The sequence below is a fragment of the Mesocricetus auratus genome, unplaced genomic scaffold (assembly GCF_017639785.1).
Source record: "Mesocricetus auratus isolate SY011 unplaced genomic scaffold, BCM_Maur_2.0 Super-Scaffold_6723, whole genome shotgun sequence".
In the NCBI taxonomy this organism is placed as follows: domain Eukaryota; kingdom Metazoa; phylum Chordata; class Mammalia; order Rodentia; family Cricetidae; genus Mesocricetus; species Mesocricetus auratus.
In genome coordinates, this window is record NW_024429183.1 from 349,244 (window position 1) to 363,710 (window position 14,467).

A 14,467-nucleotide genomic window follows, 5' to 3' on the forward strand; every position below is an offset into this window, starting at 1 on the left:
TCTCTCTACACACACACACACACACACACACACACACACTCCCCCTATCCTGCTTCCAGCCATCAGGTCTTCATGGATTCTCCAAGATGAGGGGGAATGTCCTGGGGAGAGGGGAGGACTAGGAAGAAGGACGTGAGTTCGTGAACTAGGAAGAGGATGTGCACGAGGAGGACCAGAAAAGGACCAGGTGTAGGAATGGTGGGATGCCCAGGAGGAGGACCAGGAGGAGGAGGAGGACGAGGAGGACCAGGAGGAGGAGGAGGACGAGGAGGACCAGGAGGAGGAGGAAGTTGAGGGAGAGGAGGAGCAGGAGGAGGTGGAGGAGGAGGATTTGCAGGAGTCCACAGCTCCCAAAGGGTGTCCCGATGGTGAGAGATGATCGAGCAGAGCACCCGAGCGGTCCAGCCACGGGCAGGAGAGAGAGCACGGGCAGGACAGCGTCTACCCTGTCTGTGTGGATGACGCAAGCGATCCGGCCGCCTTTTGCCTGCGCCTACCTGGGCACCCCCGCTGGAAGCAGGTGGCAGACGCTCCCGGAGGAGAATGCGGCAAAGCGCATCCCGCAGCCCGTTCAGGGCCTCCCTCGAAGCCCTCCTCCCACCGCCACCGCCAACGCTACCGCCACCGCCATTGCCACCGCCACCCGCAGCCCTAAGCCCGGAGGGCGCCCACCGCCTCGGGTCCACGACCCCCATGCCCGCTCCACCGGGGACAGAAATGGCCTGCAGCTCAGAGGAGGGCTCTGACCTGCCCGAAGGCAAGGAGCTAAAGCTGGCTCCCTGGCAACAGGCCCCAGGTGGGGCGAGTCGGGGTCCGAAGCCAGCCCCCCGCCATGGCAGTCCCCGAGGCGTCCAGGCCGACACCCGTGCATTGCCCACTTGGGAAGCCACAGGCGCGTGCACACCGGACCCAGGCACCCGAGGCCGAGGGAAAGGGAGGGAGGAGCAGGATGACGGGGGGCCAGCAAACCTGGCGGGGGCACGCGCCGCTGGGGCCCGGTGAGGGAGCAACGGGGGTGGAGGGAGAGGAGGTCCGGGGGAAAGGAAGGCTGGCAACTCCTGGCCCTGGGCCCCTGCTCCGGGCCGGGGCAGAGGGCTGAGGAGGGACTAGGTGGCAGGCGGGCGGGCGTGCGGACGCGCTTTTGCGCCTGGGTGGGGTTTGAGCCGGGCTCAGAGGCGGTGGGTGGTGGGCGGGGCTGGGCTGGGCTCGGTGGCAGGCGGGCGAGCGCAGCAGCAGGCTCTTGGGGCGCCGCGGCGACGGCCGCCCTCGTCTACGGCCATACCACCCTGAACGCGCCCGATCTCGTCTGATCTCGGAAGCTAAGCAGGGTCGGGCCTGGTTAGTACTTGGATGGGAGACCGCCTGGGAATACCGGGTGCTGTAGGCTTTTTGGCTGGTTTGGCTGGCCTTTTGGGACTTCTGGGCCTTCAAGGCCGGCGGGCCAGCCCGGGTCACCCCCATCCGCACCCCAGATACAGCCCTTCCCCACCACACCACACCACACCCCTCCCCGCCCCGACAGGGTTCATGGGTCACCCACCGGCCAGAGCCCTCAGGCAGGCAGGAAACCCACGAGGAGGGGAAACACCCGAGAGGGGATCCCAGCACCACCGAAGCTAAGAATCCCATGCTACAGGCTTGTGTATCTGCCTGAGTGGGCACTGATCCCCTGCGTGCATGCTTGAGGAGTGTGTTTCTCTGTTTCTCTCGCTGTCTCTCGGTCTCGGTCTCGGTCTCGGTCTCGGTCTCGGTCTGGGTCTCGGTCTCTGCATAGCCCAAGATAATTCTGGCCCGAGACCTGCCCTGCCTCCGCCCCCACCGTCCACGCGCACAGTGCCACGACACAAGTTCCAAGTTCCAAGTTCCGTGGAACCCATCGACCCGGGAGCATCTTCCACGCTGGCCAGCGTGCCCTTCCTTCTCCCTTCTTCCCCGGGTCAATGGATGCTTCCCACGGAGCAATGGATGCGATGGAGGAATGGAGGCAGTGTGCAATGAAGGAACGGATGGCGCCACTGGCTGCGCTGCGCATGGAGGTGGGGGTGTGCTGGGGTGGGGGTGGGGGCAGAACTGGGAGCCCGGAGCCGGCATTCGAGTTCCAAAGAGAGAATCAAGATATGCATCCATCCTGGCCACACAGACAGGACACAACGCACATCCACACTCCCGCGCACGCAGGCACACTCACACGGACACAAACGCACCCGTGCCCGCGTGCCCACACATGCACATTCTGTCTCTCTCTCTCTCTGTCTCTCTCTCTGTCTCTCTCTCTGTCCTCTGTCTCTCTCCCTGTCTCTCTCTGTCTCTCTGTCTCTCTCTCTGTCTCTCTCTGTCTCTCTGTCTCTCTGTCTCTCTCTCTCTCTCTCTCTCTCTCACACACACACACACACACACACACACACACACTCCCCCTATCCTGCTTCCAGCCATCAGGTCTTCATGGATTCTCCAAGATGAGGGGGAATGTCCTGGGGAGAGGGGGAGGACTAGGAGAAGGACGTGAGTTCGTGAACTAGGAAGAGGATGTGCACGAGGAGGACCAGAAAAGGACCAGGTGTAGGAATGGTGGGATGCCCAGGAGGAGGACCAGGAGGAGGAGGAGGACGAGGAGGACCAGGAGGAGGAGGAGGACGAGGAGGACCAGGAGGAGGAGGAAGTTGAGGGAGAGGAGGAGCAGGAGGAGGTGGAGGAGGAGGATTTGCAGGAGTCCACAGCTCCCAAAGGGTGTCCCGATGGTGAGAGATGATCGAGCAGAGCACCCGAGCGGTCCAGCCACGGGCAGGAGAGAGAGCACGGGCAGGACAGCGTCTACCCTGTCTGTGTGGATGACGCAAGCGATCCGGCCGCCTTTTGCCTGCGCCTACCTGGGCACCCCCGCTGGAAGCAGGTGGCAGACGCTCCCGGAGGAGAATGCGGCAAAGCGCATCCCGCAGCCCGTTCAGGGCCTCCCTCGAAGCCCTCCTCCCACCGCCACCGCCAACGCTACCGCCACCGCCATTGCCACCGCCACCCGCAGCCCTAAGCCCGGAGGGCGCCCACCGCCTCGGGTCCACGACCCCCATGCCCGCTCCACCGGGGACAGAAATGGCCTGCAGCTCAGAGGAGGGCTCTGACCTGCCCGAAGGCAAGGAGCTAAAGCTGGCTCCCTGGCAACAGGCCCCAGGTGGGGCGAGTCGGGGTCCGAAGCCAGCCCCCCGCCATGGCAGTCCCCGAGGCGTCCAGGCCGACACCCGTGCATTGCCCACTTGGGAAGCCACAGGCGCGTGCACACCGGACCCAGGCACCCGAGGCCGAGGGAAAGGGAGGGAGGAGCAGGATGACGGGGGGCCAGCAAACCTGGCGGGGGCACGCGCCGCTGGGGCCCGGTGAGGGAGCAACGGGGGTGGAGGGAGAGGAGGTCCGGGGGAAAGGAAGGCTGGCAACTCCTGGCCCTGGGCCCCTGCTCCGGGCCGGGGCAGAGGGCTGAGGAGGGACTAGGTGGCAGGCGGGCGGGCGTGCGGACGCGCTTTTGCGCCTGGGTGGGGTTTGAGCCGGGCTCAGAGGCGGTGGGTGGTGGGCGGGGCTGGGCTGGGCTCGGTGGCAGGCGGGCGAGCGCAGCAGCAGGCTCTTGGGGCGCCGCGGCGACGGCCGCCCTCGTCTACGGCCATACCACCCTGAACGCGCCCGATCTCGTCTGATCTCGGAAGCTAAGCAGGGTCGGGCCTGGTTAGTACTTGGATGGGAGACCGCCTGGGAATACCGGGTGCTGTAGGCTTTTTGGCTGGTTTGGCTGGCCTTTTGGGACTTCTGGGCCTTCAAGGCCGGCGGGCCAGCCCGGGTCACCCCCATCCGCACCCCAGATACAGCCCTTCCCCACCACACCACACCACACCCCTCCCCGCCCCGACAGGGTTCGCGGGTCACCCACCGGCCAGAGCCCTCAGGCAGGCAGGAAACCCACGAGGAGGGGAAACACCCGAGAGGGGATCCCAGCACCACCGAAGCTAAGAATCCCATGCTACAGGCTTGTGTATCTGCCTGAGTGGGCACTGATCCCCTGCGTGCATGCTTGAGGAGTGTGTTTCTCTGTTGCTCTCGCTGTCTCTCGGTCTCGGTCTCGGTCTCGGTCTCGGTCTGGGTCTCGGTCTCTGCATAGCCCAAGATAATTCTGGCCCGAGACCTGCCCTGCCTCCGCCCCCACCGTCCACGCGCACAGTGCCACGACACAAGTTCCAAGTTCCAAGTTCCGTGGAACCCATCGACCCGGGAGCATCTTCCACGCTGGCCAGCGTGCCCTTCCTTCTCCCTTCTTCCCCGGGTCAATGGATGCTTCCCACGGAGCAATGGATGCGATGGAGGAATGGAGGCAGTGTGCAATGAAGGAACGGATGGCGCCACTGGCTGCGCTGCGCATGGAGGTGGGGGTGTGCTGGGGTGGGGGTGGGGGCAGAACTGGGAGCCCGGAGCCGGCATTCGAGTTCCAAAGAGAGAATCAAGATATGCATCCATCCTGGCCACACAGACAGGACACAACGCACATCCACACTCCCGCGCACGCAGGCACACTCACACGGACACAAACGCACCCGTGCCCGCGTGCCCACACATGCACATTCTGTCTCTCTCTCTCTCTGTCTCTCTCTCTGTCTCTCTCTCTGTCCTCTGTCTCTCTCTCTGTCTCTCTCTGTCTCTCTGTCTCTCTCTCTGTCTCTCTCTGTCTCTCTGTCTCTCTGTCTCTCTCTCTCTCTCTCTCTCTCTCACACACACACACACACACACACACACACACTCCCCCTATCCTGCTTCCAGCCATCAGGTCTTCATGGATTCTCCAAGATGAGGGGGAATGTCCTGGGGAGAGGGGGAGGACTAGGAGAAGGACGTGAGTTCGTGAACTAGGAAGAGGATGTGCACGAGGAGGACCAGAAAAGGACCAGGTGTAGGAATGGTGGGATGCCCAGGAGGAGGACCAGGAGGAGGAGGAGGACGAGGAGGACCAGGAGGAGGAGGAGGTTGAGGGAGAGGAGGAGCAGGAGGAGGTGGAGGAGGAGGATTTGCAGGAGTCCACAGCTCCCAAAGGGTGTCCCGATGGTGAGAGATGATCGAGCAGAGCACCCGAGCGGTCCAGCCACGGGCAGGAGAGAGAGCACGGGCAGGACAGCGTCTACCCTGTCTGTGTGGATGACGCAAGCGATCCGGCCGCCTTTTGCCTGCGCCTACCTGGGCACCCCCGCTGGAAGCAGGTGGCAGACGCTCCCGGAGGAGAATGCGGCAAAGCGCATCCCGCAGCCCGTTCAGGGCCTCCCTCGAAGCCCTCCTCCCACCGCCACCGCCAACGCCACCGCCACCGCCATTGCCACCGCCACCCGCAGCCCTAAGCCCGGCGGGCGCCCACCGCCTCGGGTCCACGACCCCCATGCCCGCTCCACCGGGGACAGAAATGGCCTGCAGCTCAGAGGAGGGCTCTGACCTGCCCGAAGGCAAGGAGCTAAAGCTGGCTCCCTGGCAACAGGCCCCAGGTGGGGCGAGTCGGGGTCCGAAGCCAGCCCCCCGCCATGGCAGTCCCCGAGGCGTCCAGGCCGACACCCGTGCATTGCCCACTTGGGAAGCCACAGGCGCGTGCACACCGGACCCAGGCACCCGAGGCCGAGGGAAAGGGAGGGAGGAGCAGGATGACGGCGGGCCAGCAAACCTGGCGGGGGCACGCGCCGCTGGGGCCCGGTGAGGGAGCAACGGGGGTGGAGGGAGAGGAGGTCCGGGGGAAAGGAAGGCTGGCAACTCCTGGCCCTGGGCCCCTGCTCCGGGCCGGGGCAGAGGGCTGAGGAGGGACTAGGTGGCAGGCGGGCGGGCGTGCGGACGCGCTTTTGCGCCTGGGTGGGGTTTGAGCCGGGCTCAGAGGCGGTGGGTGGTGGGCGGGGCTGGGCTGGGCTGGGCTCGGTGGCAGGCGGGCGAGCGCAGCAGCAGGCTCTTGGGGCGCCGCGGCGACGGCCGCCCTCGTCTACGGCCATACCACCCTGAACGCGCCCGATCTCGTCTGATCTCGGAAGCTAAGCAGGGTCGGGCCTGGTTAGTACTTGGATGGGAGACCGCCTGGGAATACCGGGTGCTGTAGGCTTTTTGGCTGGTTTGGCTGGCCTTTTGGGACTTCTGGGCCTTCAAGGCCGGCGGGCCAGCCCGGGTCACCCCCATCCGCACCCCAGATACAGCCCTTCCCCACCACACCACACCACACCCCTCCCCGCCCCGACAGGGTTCGCGGGTCACCCACCGGCCAGAGCCCTCAGGCAGGCAGGAAACCCACGAGGAGGGAAACACCCGAGAGGGGATCCCAGCACCACCGAAGCTAAGAATCCCATGCTACAGGCTTGTGTATCTGCCTGAGTGGGCACTGATCCCCTGCGTGCATGCTTGAGGAGTGTGTTTCTCTGTTGCTCTCGCTGTCTCTCGGTCTCGGTCTCGGTCTCGGTCTCGGTCTGGGTCTCGGTCTCTGCATAGCCCAAGATAATTCTGGCCCGAGACCTGCCCTGCCTCCGCCCCCACCGTCCACGCGCACAGTGCCACGACACAAGTTCCAAGTTCCAAGTTCCGTGGAACCCATCGACCCGGGAGCATCTTCCACGCTGGCCAGCGTGCCCTTCCTTCTCCCTTCTTCCCCGGGTCAATGGATGCTTCCCACGGAGCAATGGATGCGATGGAGGAATGGAGGCAGTGTGCAATGAAGGAACGGATGGCGCCACTGGCTGCGCTGCGCATGGAGGTGGGGGTGTGCTGGGGTGGGGGTGGGGGCAGAACTGGGAGCCCGGAGCCGGCATTCGAGTTCCAAAGAGAGAATCAAGATATGCATCCATCCTGGCCACACAGACAGGACACAACGCACATCCACACTCCCGCGCACGCAGGCACACTCACACGGACACAAACGCACCCGTGCCCGCGTGCCCACACATGCACATTCTGTCTCTCTCTCTCTCTGTCTCTCTCTCTGTCTCTCTCTCTGTCCTCTGTCTCTCTCCCTGTCTCTCTCTGTCTCTCTGTCTCTCTCTCTGTCTCTCTCTGTCTCTCTGTCTCTCTGTCTCTCTCTCTCTCTCTCTCTCTCTCTCACACACACACACACACACACACACACACACTCCCCCTATCCTGCTTCCAGCCATCAGGTCTTCATGGATTCTCCAAGATGAGGGGGAATGTCCTGGGGAGAGGGGAGGACTAGGAGAAGGACGTGAGTTCGTGAACTAGGAAGAGGATGTGCACGAGGAGGACCAGAAAAGGACCAGGTGTAGGAATGGTGGGATGCCCAGGAGGAGGACCAGGAGGAGGAGGAGGACGAGGAGGACCAGGAGGAGGAGGACGAGGAGGACCAGGAGGAGGAGGAAGTTGAGGGAGAGGAGGAGCAGGAGGAGGTGGAGGAGGAGGATTTGCAGGAGTCCACAGCTCCCAAAGGGTGTCCCGATGGTGAGAGATGATCGAGCAGAGCACCCGAGCGGTCCAGCCACGGGCAGGAGAGAGAGCACGGGCAGGACAGCGTCTACCCTGTCTGTGTGGATGACGCAAGCGATCCGGCCGCCTTTTGCCTGCGCCTACCTGGGCACCCCCGCTGGAAGCAGGTGGCAGACGCTCCCGGAGGAGAATGCGGCAAAGCGCATCCCGCAGCCCGTTCAGGGCCTCCCTCGAAGCCCTCCTCCCACCGCCACCGCCAACGCTACCGCCACCGCCATTGCCACCGCCACCCGCAGCCCTAAGCCCGGAGGGCGCCCACCGCCTCGGGTCCACGACCCCCATGCCCGCTCCACCGGGGACAGAAATGGCCTGCAGCTCAGAGGAGGGCTCTGACCTGCCCGAAGGCAAGGAGCTAAAGCTGGCTCCCTGGCAACAGGCCCCAGGTGGGGCGAGTCGGGGTCCGAAGCCAGCCCCCCGCCATGGCAGTCCCCGAGGCGTCCAGGCCGACACCCGTGCATTGCCCACTTGGGAAGCCACAGGCGCGTGCACACCGGACCCAGGCACCCGAGGCCGAGGGAAAGGGAGGGAGGAGCAGGATGACGGGGGGCCAGCAAACCTGGCGGGGGCACGCGCCGCTGGGGCCCGGTGAGGGAGCAACGGGGGTGGAGGGAGAGGAGGTCCGGGGGAAAGGAAGGCTGGCAACTCCTGGCCCTGGGCCCCTGCTCCGGGCCGGGGCAGAGGGCTGAGGAGGGACTAGGTGGCAGGCGGGCGGGCGTGCGGACGCGCTTTTGCGCCTGGGTGGGGTTTGAGCCGGGCTCAGAGGCGGTGGGTGGTGGGCGGGGCTGGGCTGGGCTGGGCTCGGTGGCAGGCGGGCGAGCGCAGCAGCAGGCTCTTGGGGCGCCGCGGCGACGGCCGCCCTCGTCTACGGCCATACCACCCTGAACGCGCCCGATCTCGTCTGATCTCGGAAGCTAAGCAGGGTCGGGCCTGGTTAGTACTTGGATGGGAGACCGCCTGGGAATACCGGGTGCTGTAGGCTTTTTGGCTGGTTTGGCTGGCCTTTTGGGACTTCTGGGCCTTCAAGGCCGGCGGGCCAGCCCGGGTCACCCCCATCCGCACCCCAGATACAGCCCTTCCCCACCACACCACACCACACCCCTCCCCGCCCCGACAGGGTTCGCGGGTCACCCACCGGCCAGAGCCCTCAGGCAGGCAGGAAACCCACGAGGAGGGGAAACACCCGAGAGGGGATCCCAGCACCACCGAAGCTAAGAATCCCATGCTACAGGCTTGTGTATCTGCCTGAGTGGGCACTGATCCCCTGCGTGCATGCTTGAGGAGTGTGTTTCTCTGTTGCTCTCGCTGTCTCTCGGTCTCGGTCTCGGTCTCGGTCTCGGTCTCGGTCTGGGTCTCGGTCTCTGCATAGCCCAAGATAATTCTGGCCCGAGACCTGCCCTGCCTCCGCCCCCACCGTCCACGCGCACAGTGCCACGACACAAGTTCCAAGTTCCAAGTTCCGTGGAACCCATCGACCCGGGAGCATCTTCCACGCTGGCCAGCGTGCCCTTCCTTCTCCCTTCTTCCCCGGGTCAATGGATGCTTCCCACGGAGCAATGGATGCGATGGAGGAATGGAGGCAGTGTGCAATGAAGGAACGGATGGCGCCACTGGCTGCGCTGCGCATGGAGGTGGGGGTGTGCTGGGGTGGGGGTGGGGGCAGAACTGGGAGCCCGGAGCCGGCATTCGAGTTCCAAAGAGAGAATCAAGATATGCATCCATCCTGGCCACACAGACAGGACACAACGCACATCCACACTCCCGCGCACGCAGGCACACTCACACGGACACAAACGCACCCGTGCCCGCGTGCCCACACATGCACATTCTGTCTCTCTCTCTCTCTGTCTCTCTCTCTGTCTCTCTCTCTGTCCTCTGTCTCTCTCCCTGTCTCTCTCTGTCTCTCTGTCTCTCTCTCTGTCTCTCTCTGTCTCTCTGTCTCTCTGTCTCTCTCTCTCTCTCTCTCTCTCACACACACACACACACACACACACACACACTCCCCCTATCCTGCTTCCAGCCATCAGGTCTTCATGGATTCTCCAAGATGAGGGGGAATGTCCTGGGGAGAGGGGGAGGACTAGGAGAAGGACGTGAGTTCGTGAACTAGGAAGAGGATGTGCACGAGGAGGACCAGAAAAGGACCAGGTGTAGGAATGGTGGGATGCCCAGGAGGAGGACCAGGAGGAGGAGGAGGACGAGGAGGACCAGGAGGAGGAGGAGGACGAGGAGGACCAGGAGGAGGAGGAAGTTGAGGGAGAGGAGGAGCAGGAGGAGGTGGAGGAGGAGGATTTGCAGGAGTCCACAGCTCCCAAAGGGTGTCCCGATGGTGAGAGATGATCGAGCAGAGCACCCGAGCGGTCCAGCCACGGGCAGGAGAGAGAGCACGGGCAGGACAGCGTCTACCCTGTCTGTGTGGATGACGCAAGCGATCCGGCCGCCTTTTGCCTGCGCCTACCTGGGCACCCCCGCTGGAAGCAGGTGGCAGACGCTCCCGGAGGAGAATGCGGCAAAGCGCATCCCGCAGCCCGTTCAGGGCCTCCCTCGAAGCCCTCCTCCCACCGCCACCGCCAACGCTACCGCCACCGCCATTGCCACCGCCACCCGCAGCCCCTAAGCCCGGAGGGCGCCCACCGCCTCGGGTCCACGACCCCCATGCCCGCTCCACCGGGGACAGAAATGGCCTGCAGCTCAGAGGAGGGCTCTGACCTGCCCGAAGGCAAGGAGCTAAAGCTGGCTCCCTGGCAACAGGCCCCAGGTGGGGCGAGTCGGGGTCCGAAGCCAGCCCCCCGCCATGGCAGTCCCCGAGGCGTCCAGGCCGACACCCGTGCATTGCCCACTTGGGAAGCCACAGGCGCGTGCACACCGGACCCAGGCACCCGAGGCCGAGGGAAAGGGAGGGAGGAGCAGGATGACGGGGGGCCAGCAAACCTGGCGGGGGCACGCGCCGCTGGGGCCCGGTGAGGGAGCAACGGGGGTGGAGGGAGAGGAGGTCCGGGGGAAAGGAAGGCTGGCAACTCCTGGCCCTGGGCCCCTGCTCCGGGCCGGGGCAGAGGGCTGAGGAGGGACTAGGTGGCAGGCGGGCGGGCGTGCGGACGCGCTTTTGCGCCTGGGTGGGGTTTGAGCCGGGCTCAGAGGCGGTGGGTGGTGGGCGGGGCTGGGCTGGGCTGGCCGGTGGCAGGCGGGCGAGCGCAGCAGCAGGCTCTTGGGGCGCCGCGGCGACGGCCGCCCTCGTCTACGGCCATACCACCCTGAACGCGCCCGATCTCGTCTGATCTCGGAAGCTAAGCAGGGTCGGGCCTGGTTAGTACTTGGATGGGAGACCGCCTGGGAATACCGGGTGCTGTAGGCTTTTTGGCTGGTTTGGCTGGCCTTTTGGGACTTCTGGGCCTTCAAGGCCGGCGGGCCAGCCCGGGTCACCCCCATCCGCACCCCAGATACAGCCCTTCCCCACCACACCACACCACACCCCTCCCCGCCCCGACAGGGTTCGCGGGTCACCCACCGGCCAGAGCCCTCAGGCAGGCAGGAAACCCACGAGGAGGGGAAACACCCGAGAGGGGATCCCAGCACCACCGAAGCTAAGAATCCCATGCTACAGGCTTGTGTATCTGCCTGAGTGGGCACTGATCCCCTGCGTGCATGCTTGAGGAGTGTGTTTCTCTGTTTCTCTCGCTGTCTCTCGGTCTCGGTCTCGGTCTCGGTCTCGGTCTCGGTCTGGGTCTCGGTCTCTGCATAGCCCAAGATAATTCTGGCCCGAGACCTGCCCTGCCTCCGCCCCCACCGTCCACGCGCACAGTGCCACGACACAAGTTCCAAGTTCCAAGTTCCGTGGAACCCATCGACCCGGGAGCATCTTCCACGCTGGCCAGCGTGCCCTTCCTTCTCCCTTCTTCCCCGGGTCAATGGATGCTTCCCACGGAGCAATGGATGCGATGGAGGAATGGAGGCAGTGTGCAATGAAGGAACGGATGGCGCCACTGGCTGCGCTGCGCATGGAGGTGGGGGTGTGCTGGGGTGGGGGTGGGGGCAGAACTGGGAGCCCGGAGCCGGCATTCGAGTTCCAAAGAGAGAATCAAGATATGCATCCATCCTGGCCACACAGACAGGACACAACGCACATCCACACTCCCGCGCACGCAGGCACACTCACACGGACACAAACGCACCCGTGCCCGCGTGCCCACACATGCACATTCTGTCTCTCTCTCTCTCTGTCTCTCTCTCTGTCTCTCTCTCTGTCCTCTGTCTCTCTCCCTGTCTCTCTCTGTCTCTCTGTCTCTCTCTCTGTCTCTCTCTGTCTCTCTGTCTCTCTGTCTCTCTCTCTCTCTCTCTCTCTCTCACACACACACACACACACACACACACACACACTCCCCCTATCCTGCTTCCAGCCATCAGGTCTTCATGGATTCTCCAAGATGAGGGGGAATGTCCTGGGGAGAGGGGGAGGACTAGGAGAAGGACGTGAGTTCGTGAACTAGGAAGAGGATGTGCACGAGGAGGACCAGAAAAGGACCAGGTGTAGGAATGGTGGGATGCCCAGGAGGAGGACCAGGAGGAGGAGGAGGACGAGGAGGACCAGGAGGAGGAGGAGGACGAGGAGGACCAGGAGGAGGAGGAAGTTGAGGGAGAGGAGGAGCAGGAGGAGGTGGAGGAGGAGGATTTGCAGGAGTCCACAGCTCCCAAAGGGTGTCCCGATGGTGAGAGATGATCGAGCAGAGCACCCGAGCGGTCCAGCCACGGGCAGGAGAGAGAGCACGGGCAGGACAGCGTCTACCCTGTCTGTGTGGATGACGCAAGCGATCCGGCCGCCTTTTGCCTGCGCCTACCTGGGCACCCCCGCTGGAAGCAGGTGGCAGACGCTCCCGGAGGAGAATGCGGCAAAGCGCATCCCGCAGCCCGTTCAGGGCCTCCCTCGAAGCCCTCCTCCCACCGCCACCGCCAACGCTACCGCCACCGCCATTGCCACCGCCACCCGCAGCCCTAAGCCCGGAGGGCGCCCACCGCCTCGGGTCCACGACCCCCATGCCCGCTCCACCGGGGACAGAAATGGCCTGCAGCTCAGAGGAGGGCTCTGACCTGCCCGAAGGCAAGGAGCTAAAGCTGGCTCCCTGGCAACAGGCCCCAGGTGGGGCGAGTCGGGGTCCGAAGCCAGCCCCCCGCCATGGCAGTCCCCGAGGCGTCCAGGCCGACACCCGTGCATTGCCCACTTGGGAAGCCACAGGCGCGTGCACACCGGACCCAGGCACCCGAGGCCGAGGGAAAGGGAGGGAGGAGCAGGATGACGGGGGGCCAGCAAACCTGGCGGGGGCACGCGCCGCTGGGGCCCGGTGAGGGAGCAACGGGGGTGGAGGGAGAGGAGGTCCGGGGGAAAGGAAGGCTGGCAACTCCTGGCCCTGGGCCCCTGCTCCGGGCCGGGGCAGAGGGCTGAGGAGGGACTAGGTGGCAGGCGGGCGGGCGTGCGGACGCGCTTTTGCGCCTGGGTGGGGTTTGAGCCGGGCTCAGAGGCGGTGGGTGGTGGGCGGGGCTGGGCTGGGCTGGGCTCGGTGGCAGGCGGGCGAGCGCAGCAGCAGGCTCTTGGGGCGCCGCGGCGACGGCCGCCCTCGTCTACGGCCATACCACCCTGAACGCGCCCGATCTCGTCTGATCTCGGAAGCTAAGCAGGGTCGGGCCTGGTTAGTACTTGGATGGGAGACCGCCTGGGAATACCGGGTGCTGTAGGCTTTTTGGCTGGTTTGGCTGGCCTTTTGGGACTTCTGGGCCTTCAAGGCCGGCGGGCCAGCCCGGGTCACCCCCATCCGCACCCCAGATACAGCCCTTCCCCACCACACCACACCACACCCCTCCCCGCCCCGACAGGGTTCGCGGGTCACCCACCGGCCAGAGCCCTCAGGCAGGCAGGAAACCCACGAGGAGGGGAAACACCCGAGAGGGGATCCCAGCACCACCGAAGCTAAGAATCCCATGCTACAGGCTTGTGTATCTGCCTGAGTGGGCACTGATCCCCTGCGTGCATGCTTGAGGAGTGTGTTTCTCTGTTGCTCTCGCTGTCTCTCGGTCTCGGTCTCGGTCTCGGTCTCGGTCTGGGTCTCGGTCTCTGCATAGCCCAAGATAATTCTGGCCCGAGACCTGCCCTGCCTCCGCCCCCACCGTCCACGCGCACAGTGCCACGACACAAGTTCCAAGTTCCAAGTTCCGTGGAACCCATCGACCCGGGAGCATCTTCCACGCTGGCCAGCGTGCCCTTCCTTCTCCCTTCTTCCCCGGGTCAATGGATGCTTCCCACGGAGCAATGGATGCGATGGAGGAATGGAGGCAGTGTGCAATGAAGGAACGGATGGCGCCACTGGCTGCGCTGCGCATGGAGGTGGGGGTGTGCTGGGGTGGGGGTGGGGGCAGAACTGGGAGCCCGGAGCCGGCATTCGAGTTCCAAAGAGAGAATCAAGATATGCATCCATCCTGGCCACACAGACAGGACACAACGCACATCCACACTCCCGCGCACGCAGGCACACTCACACGGACACAAACGCACCCGTGCCCGCGTGCCCACACATGCACATTCTGTCTCTCTCTCTCTCTGTCTCTCTCTCTGTCTCTCTCTCTGTCCTCTGTCTCTCTCCCTGTCTCTCTCTGTCTCTCTGTCTCTCTCTCTGTCTCTCTCTGTCTCTCTGTCTCTCTCTCTCTCTCTCTCTCTCTCTCACACACACACACACACACACACACACACACACACTCCCCCTATCCTGCTTCCAGCCATCAGGTCTTCATGGATTCTCCAAGATGAGGGGGAATGTCCTGGGGAGAGGGGGAGGACTAGGAGAAGGACGTGAGTTCGTGAACTAGGAAGAGGATGTGCACGAGGAGGACCAGAAAAGGACCAGGTGTAGGAATGGTGGGATGCCCAGGAGGAGGACCAGGAGGAGGAGGAGGACGAGGAGGACCAGGAGGAGGAGGAGGACGAGGAGGACCAGGAGGAGGAGGA

General features: G+C 64.6%; 6 non-coding genes across 6 annotated transcripts; all 6 read left to right on the plus strand.

Annotated features, from left to right (window-relative positions):
* The first annotated feature begins 1,268 nt into the window (after positions 1-1,268).
* Positions 1,269-1,387, plus strand: LOC121136646. The gene has a single exon (XR_005873691.1). It is a non-coding gene; the product is annotated as a 5S ribosomal RNA (ribosomal RNA).
* Positions 1,388-3,638: 2,251 nt separating this feature from the next.
* On the plus strand, positions 3,639-3,757 carry LOC121136649. Its single transcript, XR_005873693.1, has one exon. It is a non-coding gene; the product is annotated as a 5S ribosomal RNA (ribosomal RNA).
* Positions 3,758-5,978: 2,221 nt separating this feature from the next.
* LOC121136650 lies at positions 5,979-6,097 on the plus strand. Its single transcript, XR_005873696.1, has one exon. It is a non-coding gene; the product is annotated as a 5S ribosomal RNA (ribosomal RNA).
* Positions 6,098-8,342: 2,245 nt separating this feature from the next.
* LOC121136652 lies at positions 8,343-8,461 on the plus strand. Its single transcript, XR_005873698.1, has one exon. It is a non-coding gene; the product is annotated as a 5S ribosomal RNA (ribosomal RNA).
* A 2,251-nt stretch (positions 8,462-10,712) lies between these two features.
* Positions 10,713-10,831, plus strand: LOC121136654. The gene has a single exon (XR_005873699.1). It is a non-coding gene; the product is annotated as a 5S ribosomal RNA (ribosomal RNA).
* Positions 10,832-13,087: 2,256 nt separating this feature from the next.
* On the plus strand, positions 13,088-13,206 carry LOC121136655. Its single transcript, XR_005873700.1, has one exon. It is a non-coding gene; the product is annotated as a 5S ribosomal RNA (ribosomal RNA).
* The last annotated feature ends 1,261 nt before the right edge of the window (positions 13,207-14,467 follow it).